The 11,403-nt window shown below is 51.5% G+C and overlaps 1 protein-coding gene across 6 annotated transcripts in view; it reads left to right on the top strand.

Annotated features, from left to right (window-relative positions):
* Positions 1-896: 896 nt before the first annotated feature.
* PSEN1 (presenilin 1) overlaps positions 897-11,403 on the top strand; it is a 298,128-nt gene continuing 287,621 nt past the window's right edge. For 2 of the 6 annotated variants that reach the window (XM_063947674.1, XM_063947676.1), the window contains exon 1: positions 897-1,064. The gene's annotated coding sequence lies outside the window, so the exon portion shown is untranslated. Of the gene's footprint in view, positions 1,076-1,187; positions 1,277-5,590; positions 5,623-11,403 lie in introns of those variants that run through there. The other 4 variants (XM_063947672.1, XM_063947673.1, XM_063947675.1 and 1 more) reach the window with 3 other exon arrangements.

Below are 11,403 nucleotides of genomic sequence, written 5' to 3'. Positions count from 1 at the left end.
TGCCGATGCCGGAATCCCGAAAGGGGCCAGGACACCCATGCCAGAATACCGACCGTTGGGACAGCGGGCGGATAAGTACCACGTTGGGGATGGGGGGGTGGGTTAGGTTTAAGCGACCCCCCCGGGGAACTAAGGGTGCAGGGAGGGGTTAGGCACCACCATGGGTGTTAGGGTGTGGGGGGAGATGGTTAGGTTTAGGGTGCGGAGAGGGGGGGGGGGGGGGGGGAGTTAGGCTTGCGGGGGGTGGGGCGGTGGAGGATCAGGCTTAGGGATTTGAAAGGGTGGGTTAGGGCAGGAGCAGGGTTACACTACTTACCGGCCCTTGTCGGATGCCGCTGTCGGTCTCCTGACCGCCGGCAGTTCATACCCAACCCGAAAAAAATCATAACACCAAATATAGATGTTATTAACAATTAAATCTATGCTGAATCCTACTGAATGGTGAACTGCTATCTGTGCATTACACATTAACCCGTCACCAGCAGCGCTAGACTCAGCTTCATTTCTTTGGACAGGTAATGGCGATTGGTGAATAACACAGACAAATATTTTTATTGATAAACGTTCCAGAATTATAAATAGTCACAAAACATTAATGCTTACTTGATTTACTACAGTAAGAAAAATGTACCTGAGCACTGTATATGCCAACCACAATTACTCCAAAAAGTTACCAGAGATGCCAGCTGCCATCATGGGCAAGAGCGGGCCGGTAGTCGATGATGGAATATATGGAAGCAGGCTGTAATTCGGAAGAGTGCCGGAAGTAAAATGCATTACTTGGTACAATACATACAGCTGCTGCCCGTATCACCAGTCTCTGGCTGCCACTTTGCTCACTGCTGGGCGGCACTGTGGTGTGACTCACGTTCCCACGCCAATATGGCCGCCAACCTCAGACGCCTGACGTTCCATGGGCGGTGCGTGACCCGGAAGTGTGTGCTGGACACTAGAACCCCGAGCAAAGGAGACTGACTCCTCTAGATTAGAGGGTCCGCTGCAGCCGTTATTGTGACGCCTTTGGTCGGGAAGCCCGTGCCTCTACCCCGGGGGCTTGAGAGAAAGTGAGTGCGAGGTGAGTGCACGCATTCAGGTGGGGTGAGTGAGTGAGGCAACAATGCACATGGGACCGACATGCTTCCCATTCACATCCATTGTTATTGTCTCAGCCATTCATCCACCGGAAACTCTGTGCTCTGCCACAACAGCCTCCAGCCAGGGTCCCAGCGCGGAGACGCCCCTCTATTTGCTTTACCATCCACTGTGACATTTTATGGTACAAGTACCCATGTGTTTGTGCCCCTAAATCTGACTCTGCCACGCATTGTAATGCTTACTGTACTGGACCTCACCTGTGGCATAGGCATATCACATAGACTAACATTTGAAGGGGTGGGCAGGTGAATTGAATGTGTCGCATTGATTGCACCTACTGGCATCGCACGTTTTGTGTGCAAGGGAATACTTGTGATGTTGGCCCAACCGTATGTGCCAATATGTAGCACAGTGTTTTGGATGATGCCTCTCTGAAACTCCTCTGGTTAGCTGGCAGATGGCAAGGGCTGGTTCGGATCCAAAATAAGCTTGTCCTGGCCCAGTGGATAACACCTGACGCGTTTCGCTGCATATAGCTGCAAGCGGAGGCGTTTCAGAGAGGCATTATCCAAAACACCGTGCTGCATGAGGTACCCATCCATTATACGGAACTAATTCCGTGGCATAATCCTCTAACGATGTACGCAAAGAACGTATTGGACTCTCACTATATATGAGAGACTCTTGCTGCTGGACTCCATTGTTATGAAGGGCACTATTTGGAACGGATTTTCTTCAGCGCATTAACATTATACGTCCTGACCCAGTACATAGGGTAAACCATTCCCATTATAAACCACATGAATTCATGTTGTGTAGTGTACAGTATTGTGGCTTTTATTAAATTGTTTTTTAAAATTGACAAATTTGCACCAGTATTGCTCTTTCCTTTGAGCGCAGCCTCCTATTTGTTGTATTTCTGTTACAGTGGGAGTGACTTCCCTCTATCTTTGGCTGCAGCTTAGTAAGGCATCGCATTCTGTACCCGAATATATTTGGACATAGCCTGTTTTTGTGTGTCCTGGGATGTCATATCGCAGCTTCTCCGTAGGTAATGTCTGAGCCACATCTGAGAAAGCCAGAAGAGCCCAACACTGCCCGGGCCCAAAATTAGTACTGGCCCTGCAACCACTAAATCCACCAGTATTGCTCGTTCTAGAGCAGGGGTAGCCAACCATGGTCCTCGAGAGCTACCAACAGTTAACGTTTTCCAGGTCTCACAGAATCGCAAGTTAAGTAATTAGCTCCAACTGTGGATCTTTTAAAATGTGTCAGTTATTAATGAATGCACCTGTGCACCTGCTAGGTGAGCTGGAAAACGTGAACTGTTGGTAGCTCTCGAGGACCAGGGTTGGCTACCACTGTTCTAGGGCCTTAGTAGCGGCAAAACACTGACTGGCCTGGCTCTGCTTCCATGGCGTCACACCTGGAGACTGCTCAGGGCACACTAGTTGACAAACACTGCTCTATAGAATATAAACAATAAATATATATACACTGCTCAAAAAAATAAAGGGAACACTAAAATAACACATCCTAGATCTGAATGAATGAAATATTCTTATTAAATACTTTGTTCTTTACATAGTTGAATGTGCTGACAACAAAATCACACAAAAATTATCAATGGAAATCAAATTTATTAACCCATGGAGGTCTGGATTTGGAGTCACCCTCAAAATTAAAGTGGAAAAACACACTACAGGCTGATCCAACTTTGATGTAATGTCCTTAAAACAAGTCAAAATGAGGCTCAGTAGTGTGTGTGGCCTCCACGTGCCTGTATGACCTCCCTACAATGCCTGGGCATGTTCCTGATGAGGTGGCAGATGGTCTCCTGAGGGATCTCCTCCCAGACCTGGACTAAAGCATCCGCCAACTCCTGGACAGTCTGTGGTGCAACGTAGCGTTGGTGGATGGAGCGAGACATGATGTCCCAGATGTGCTCAATTGGATTCAGGTCTAGGGAACGGGCGGGCCAGTCCATAGCATCAATTCCTTCATCTTGCAGGAACTGCTGACACACTCCAGCCACATGAGGTCTAGCATTGTCTTGCATTAGGAGGAACCCAGGGCCAACCGCACCAGCATATGGTCTCACAAGGGGTCTGAGGATCTCATCTCGGTACCTCTTGGCAGTCAGGCTACCTCTGGTGAGCACATGGAGGGCTGTGCGGCCCCCCAAAGAAATGCCACCCCACACCATTATTGACCCACTGCCAAACCGGTCATGCTGGAGGATGTTGCAGGCAGCAGAATGTTCTCCTTGGCATCTCCAGACTCTGTCACGTCTGTCACGTGCTCAGTGAGAACCTGCTTTCATCTGTGAAGAGCACAGGGCGCCAGTGGTGAATTTGCCAATCTTGGTGTTCTCTGGCAAATTCCAAACATCCTGCACGGGGTTGGGCTGTAAGCACAACCCCCACCTTTGGATGTCGGGCCCTCATACCACCCTCATGGAGTCTGTTTTTGATCGTTTGAGTAGACACATGCACATTTGTGGCTTGCTGGAGGTCATTTTGCAGGGCTCTGGCAGTGCTCCTCCTGTTCCTCCTTGCACAAAGGCGGAGGTAGCGGTTCTGCTGCTGGGTTGTTGCCCTCCTACGGCCTCCTCCACGTCTCCTGATGTACTGGCCTGTCTCCTGGTAGCGCCTCCATGCTCTGAACACTACGCTGACAGACACAGCAAACCTTCTTGCCACAGCTCACATTGATGTGCTATCCTGGATGAGCTGCACTACCTGAGCCACTTGTGTGGGTTGTAGGGAGGTCATACAGGCACGCGGAGGCCACACACACTATTGAGCCTCATTTTGACTTGTTTTAAGGACATTACATCAAAGTTGGATCAGCCTGTAGTGTGTTTTTCCACTTTAATTTTGAGGGTGACACCAAATCCAGGCCTCCATGGGTTAATAAATTTGATTTCCATTGATAATTTTTGTGTGATTTTGTTGTCAGCACATTCAACTATGTAAAGAACAAAGTATTTAATGAGAATAATTCATTCATTCAGATCTAGGATGTGTTATTTTAGTGTTCCCTTTATTTTTTTGAGCAGTATATATATATATATATATATATATATATATATATATATATATATATATATATATATATATATATATATATATATATATACATACATACATACATACATACATACACACACGTGCTGAAAGGCATAGCAGTTTGTAAGGTAGGTGGCCCACCGTACTGTATCATTTTAGAAATGGCCAGACCCGTATCCGTTTTAATCTGACATCTTGTGAGTCAGTTTGAACATAGTCTAGGCTGCTTATGGCAAGGCCGCATGAATAATCGGAGTTTGGACGGGCCGTGATATTGGGTGCCTGACAGATGGAACATTCCATTTCTGAAGTTGTACGACATTCAACATTCCTCGATCTTTGGTGTTGCGTGTTTGCCAGAAATACCTCATCAAAGGCATAGCTACCCACCGTGGACATCGTAGTGGCCAACTATGGGTGCTTAAAATTGTGGACAGCGGCATTCTGGCCAGAGTAGTCTGTGGTAACTTACAAGTGACACTGGCTCATCATATACACATCCAATGCATGAGGTACCAGACGCATGTCCAGCAGGTCAGTGCAGCATTCTTCTGCTTCCACAGCATATGAGAGCAGAAAACTCCCCAGAGTGCGCCTGTTAACACTAAGACACACAGCGCCTCACCTGGGCTTATGATTTCGCTAACTGGAGCCTGGAGGACTGGCAACATGTGGCGTGGTCCAGTGAGTCACGGTTCCAGTTATTTCAGGCTGATGTCAACAAGACATCAGGCAGGCTGGTGATTGTTCTATAATGGTGTGGTGTGTGTTCATGTAGCATAAGTTGGGTCCACTGGTCCCCCTGAATGTGTCATTGACTGGTAAGTGCTACATTGCAGTGCTTTGAAACCGGTTGCTGCCCTTGTTCGACTTCATGTACCCCCACAACGATGGAGTATTCCGATGCACTGTGTTATTGGTCCAAAGTAGTCTAGAATCGGTTTGAGGAGCATTCTGAAGAGTTACATAGTTTGAGGTTGAAAAAAGACAATTTGTCCATCAAGTTCAACCTATTTGTGTTCTCCTACTCTGTATTAATTTCAGGACTAATTTTATCTGTTGATAAAGTCGGCCGTTGTGTTGTATTTCCTCATTTTATTATAATTGTAGTACGTGATCTATCCACCATAACCCTGTATATCCTTATACATTAGGAATTTATGTAGGCCATTCTTAAAAGTATAGCCCAAGTCTGCCATTACTACTCTCTCAGGCAGGGAATTCCAAACTCGTATTGTCCTTACTGTGAAAAAACCTTTTCACCTCTGTGTGCGTGGAATCTCTTCTCCTCTAACCTAAGTGGGTGTCCACATGTCTTCTGTGTTGATTTTACCAAAAACAGATCCCCCGCAAGCTATGTGTATTGTCCCCTTTAAATATTTATAAATGTTGATCATGTCCCCTCTTAATCTCCTCTTTTTCAGTGTGAACATGTCAAGTCTACAAGTCTTTACTGGTATTCCAGCGTCTCCATCCCCTTAATTAGTTTGGTTGCCCGCCTCTGAACCTTTTCTGGTTCCAGGATATCCTTTTTGTAGTAAGGTGCCCAGAATTGTGCGCAGTATTCCAGATGGTGTCTCACTAGGGCTTTATACTCCATAACACACTCATCCCTTGCATCAGTACCCCTGTTTATGCATGCTAGTAACTTGTTTGCCTTTTTTGCTGCTATCCTACATTGGGTGCTGCTGCTAAGTTAGTTATCTATGTGAACACCTAAATCTTTTTCCACTACACAGTCCCCTAAAATCACCCCATTTAGTATGTAGGGGTTATTTTTGTTCTTGCTACAAAGGTGCATTACCTTGCACTTGTCTGTATTGAAATTCATTCTCCATTTTGCTGCCCATGATTCCAGTTTAAATAAATCGTTCTGGAGAGACTCTCTCCGAATTTATAATCTTACATAGTTTGGTATCGTCTGCAAAAATTGACACCATGCTCTCTAGACCTGCTAGATCGTTAATAAAAATGTTGAATAGTGGTCCAAGTACAGACCCTTGTGGCACACCACTTGTAGGCCCTACACACTGGCCGACATCACTGCACGATATGAACGATCTCGTTCATTAATGAATGAGATAACGTTCACATCGTGCAGTGTGGAGGCACCAGTGATGAACGATGCGCGGCCCCGCGCTCGTTCATCGCTGATGCCCTGTCGGCTGTGCATGCAGGCCAATATGGACGATCTCATCCATATTTGCCTGCAGTTCTATGGAGCCGTGTGACGGGGGGAGTGAAGTAACTTCACTGCCCTCCCGCCGCCGGGTCGCCCGCTGGCCAAATCCGCCATCGGGCAGCTCGGCGGCGGATCGGCCAATGTGTAGGGCCCATTAGTACTTCAGTCCAATTTGAAAAAGTTCCATTTACCACATCGCGCTGCTCCCTGTTATCTAACCAATTACTAACCCAAGTGCTATTGTGCTCCCTAGCACCAGTTCATGTAACTTATCGATAAGTCTCATGTGTGGCATTGTGTCGAAAGCTTTATCAAAGTCTAAAAAGATTACATCTACCACGTTACCCTGATCAAGGTTCTCACTGTTTCATAAAAGACTAGTAAGTTTGTTTGATATGATCTAGCCTTCACAAATCGGTGTTGGTTGCTAATAATAATCTTCTTGGCTTCAAGGATCTTCTATACACTATCCCTTAGAATGCTTTCAAGCACTTTCCCCACTATAGATGTAAGACTAACTGGTCTATAATTGCCTGGTTCAGCTTTACTTCCATTTTTGAAGATTGGCACTACTTCCGCTATACGCCAGTCTTTGGGAACCGTGCCTTTATGTAAGTGAATTATTGAAGATTAAAAATAGAGGTCTTTCTAATCTGGAGTGTAGCTCCATGAGAACACTTGGATGAATACCGTCTGGACCAGGTGACTTATTAATCTTAATATCTCATACGTCCTAGAGGATGCTGGAGACTCCGTAAGGACCATGGGGTATAGACGGGCTCCGCAGGCGACATGGGCACTCTAAGACTTTAGATGGGTGTGAACTGGCTCCTCCCTCTATGCCCCTCCTCCAGACCTCATTTAGATCCTGTGCCCAGAGGAGACTGGATGCACTGCAGGGGAGCTCTACTGAGTTTCTCTGAAAAGACTTTTGTTAGGTTTTTTATTTTCAGGGAGCACTGCTGGCAACAGGCTCCCTGCCTCGTGGGACTGAGGGGAGCGAATCAGACCCACTTTCCTGGACTGATGGGCTCTGCTTCTTAGGCTACTGGCCACCATTAGCTCCAGAGGGTCGGAACACAGGTGTCGTCCTCGCTGTTCGTCCCGGAGCCGCGCCGCCGTCCTCCTCACAGAGCCGGAAGATAGAAGCCGGGTAAGTATATGAAGTAAGAAGACGTCAAAGGCGGCAGAAGACTTCAGTTCTTCAGAGGGGTACCGCACAGCGGTTGCGCTGCGCGCCATTGCTCCCACACACACACAAGGCACAGCAAGGGCGCAGGGGGGGTGCCCTGGGCAGCAAGAATTACCTCACATAAAACTGGCACTATTGTTAGATACTGCAGAGGCAGTATATTATAAAATCCCCGCCAGTATAAAAAAATGAGCGGGACCGAAGCCCGCCATCGAGGGGGCGGGGCTTGATCCTCCAGCACTAACCAGCGCCATTTTATCCACAGCATGCTGCAGAGAAGCTGCTCCCGGACTCTCCCCTGCTGAACAAGTGACAGGGGACAAAAAACGAGGGGGGCGCACATTTATTTGGTGCAAATCTCCTATATATTAGCCCAACTCTGTGATTCTGTGCCTGGCTGTAACGCTGGGTGGAGTCACAGGCACAGATCTACCAGAAGTCCTCTCCCTCTGACTGCCCAGTCCCCTCCCCGTCTCCGCCCTGTCCCCTGTCTCCCTCCTCCCCGTACACTCCCTGGTGACACTGCAGCCGCTGACTGTGAGCGGAACTCGCACTACCCGCCTCACAGACTAGCGGCTGCTGCAGAGTTCAGGTGACAATGCTGACATTGACAGCCGCACTAGCTCCCCCTCCCACCCGCGGCAACCAACCGCATCCACCCAGCACCCGCGCCACTCCCGCCGTCTCCCCCACTCGTAGCACCAACATCCGCGGCCGCCCACCCGCGGCATCCACCCGCGGCACTCCCGTCCCCGCCCGTAGCACTGACACCCGCGCCCCCCCCCCCCCCCATCCGCGGCACCCAACGCATCCCCCCACATCCACTCCCACCCGCAGCACTCCCGCCCCCACACCTGCAGCAAACCCCGCCCCTCCACCACCAGCGGCACCCCCGCCCCTCCCCCACCCCCATACCCACCTCTCCCCCCGCTACACCCCTGCACCCTCCACCCCACCCGCACCTGTCCCCCCACCCATGGCACCACACTTTCACCCCCAGCATCCCCCCCTCCCCCACCCACAGCACTCCCACACCCGCAACCGTGGCACCCTCACATCCACCTCCCACCCACCCAACCGCACCACCCCAGCAAACGGCCCCCTCCCCCACACACAGCACCTGCCCCTCCCCTCCCCCCCAGCACCCACGCACCTGCCCCTCCACCACCCACAACACCACCACAGCTGGCCCTCCCCAACTGCGTTAACCCCACACCAGCCCCTCACCCACCCACAGCGCCCTCTGATCCCCGCATCCGCCTCTCCCCTACCCGCCGCGCATCAGGACCCCCACCACACCCCCACAGCCGCCACTCCCCCACCCACGGCACCTCCGGCCCCTTCCCCACCACCATCATCTATAGACACCTTCCCTCATTCGCACACCTACCACACCTTCCCCTCCACCACCCCCCGCACCTCTGGACCACCACCCACAGCATCTCAGGACCCCCTCCCCCATTCACGGCTCCCCTGCAGCCACCCGCAGCATCTACATACCACATCCCGCACCCACACCTCCCCCACCCGCAGTACTTCTACAACTCATCACCTAACCCCCACACCCCTGCAACCCCACCTTCCCCTACATCACCCCTCCCCCACGCACAGCACCTCCAGACCCCTCGTTCAACCACAGCCTCCCGCACCTGCCCCTCCACCACCAGCAGCATCTACAGACCCCATCCACACCCCCTCACGCACCCCCCTGGCACCCCACCCACAGCATCCCCATACCCGCCTCTTCCCCACCCGCCGCAGCTGCACCCCTACCCTACCCCAACCTCTGTATCCCTGCACCGGCACTCTCCCCCACCCACCGCAGCAGCACACCCGGGCCGCCACAACCGCCGTAACCCACCCCTCACTCATCCACAGCACCCACGGACCTACTCCCCCCATCCGTGTCATCCCCGCACCCGCCCCTCCCCTGGCTACTGCACATCCAGATCACCTACCCCACCCGTAACACCCCCGCACCCGCCACTCCCACAACCACAGCACCTACCCACCCGCATTATCTACAGACACCCTCCCCATCTGCGGACCTCCCACACCTGCCCCTCCCCCACCCGCAACACCTCCGGACTCCCTCCCCCATCCACAGCTCCCCCGCATCAACCCCTCCCCCATCCACAACATCTACATCCCCCATCCGTGCCATCCCACACCCACAGCTCCCCCACCCACAGCACTTCTGAAACCCATCCCCTAAGCTCACCCCCCCTGCACCTCCAAACGCCCACCCCTACATCACCCCTCCCACACACACATCACCTCCATACCCCCTCCTTCATCCACAGTACCCCGCACCCACCCCTCCCCCACCAACAGCATTTACACTCCCCATCCGCGCCCCCTCTACACCTACCCCTCCCCCACCCACAGCACCTCTGCACCCTTTCCGCCATCCGTGCCCCTGCACCCACCCCTCCGCCACCCACAACACCTCTGGACCCACACCCACCCCTCCACCACACGTAGCACCTCGGACACCATCTGCAGCCGCTACAAGTGATGCCCTGAATCGGGCAGATCAGCCGCACGGATAGGCACCTCGCTGAACCCACCCCCTTTCCAAACCCCCCAAACTTTTGTGAGTATACTAATACTGTGGCCATTATGTGTATAAGTGACGCTGCTACCTGTGGGCACTATGTGTATAAGCGGCTCTGCTACCTGTGGCCATTGTGTGTAGAACCAACTCTGCTACCTGTGGCCACTGTGTCTATACGCGGCTCTGCTACCTGTGGGTATTGTGTGTATACGTGGCTCTGCTACCTGTGCCCATTGTGTGTATAAGCGCCTCTGCTACCTGTGCCCATTGTGTGTATAAGCGCCTCTGCTACCTGTGCCCATTGTGTGTATAAGCGCCTCTGCTACCTGTGCCCATTGTGTGTATAAGCGCCTCTGCTACCTGTGCCCATTGTGTGTATAAGCGCCTCTGCTACCTGTGGCCACTGTGTGTATAAGCGCCTCTGCAACCTGTGGGTATTGTGTGTCTAAGCGGCTCTGCTACCTGTGGGCACTGTGTGTATAAGCGGCTCTGCTACCTGTGGGCACTGTGTGTATAAGCGGCTCTGCTACCTGTGGGCACTGTGTGTATAAGCGGCTCTGCTACCTGTGGGCACTGTGTGTATAAGCGGCTCTGCTACCTGTGGGCACTGTGTGTATAAGCGGCTCTGCTACCTGTGGGCACTGTGTGTATAAGCGGCTCTGCTACCTGTGGGCACTGTGTGTATAAGCGGCTCTGCTACCTGTGGGCACTGTGTGTATAAGCGGCTCTGCTACCTGTGGGCACTGTGTGTATAAGCGGCTCTGCTACCTGTGGGCACTGTGTGTATAAGCGGCTCTGCTACCTGTGGGCACTGTGTGTATAAGCGGCTCTGCTACCTGTGGGTATTGTGTGTATACGCGGCTCTGCTACCTGTGGGTATTGTGTGTATACGCGGCTCTGCTACCTGTGGGTATTGTGTGTATAAGCGGCTCTGCTACCTGTGCCCATTGTGTGTATAAGCACCTCTGCTACCTGTGCCCATTGTGTGTATAAGCACCTCTGCTACCTGTGGGCACTGTGTGTATAAGCACCTCTGTTACCTGTAGGTATTGTGTGTGTGTGTGTGTGTGTATAAGCGTCTCTGCTACCTGTAGGTATTGTGTGTGTATAAGCGCCTCTGCTACCTGTGGGTATTGTGTGTGTATAAGCTGCCCTGCTACCTGTGGGCACTGTGTGTATAAGCGACACTGTTACCTGTTGGGTATTGTGTGTGTATAAGCGGTTCTGCTACCTGGGGCTATTGTGTGTGTATAAGCGGCTCTGCTACCTGTGGCCATTGTGTGTGTATAAGTGGCTCTGCTACCTG

This window comes from Pseudophryne corroboree, chromosome 12, assembly GCF_028390025.1.
Source record: "Pseudophryne corroboree isolate aPseCor3 chromosome 12, aPseCor3.hap2, whole genome shotgun sequence".
Lineage (NCBI taxonomy): Eukaryota > Metazoa > Chordata > Amphibia > Anura > Myobatrachidae > Pseudophryne > Pseudophryne corroboree.
Note: the sequence above shows the minus strand (reverse complement) of the source record. Positions and strands in the feature narration are given on the sequence as shown.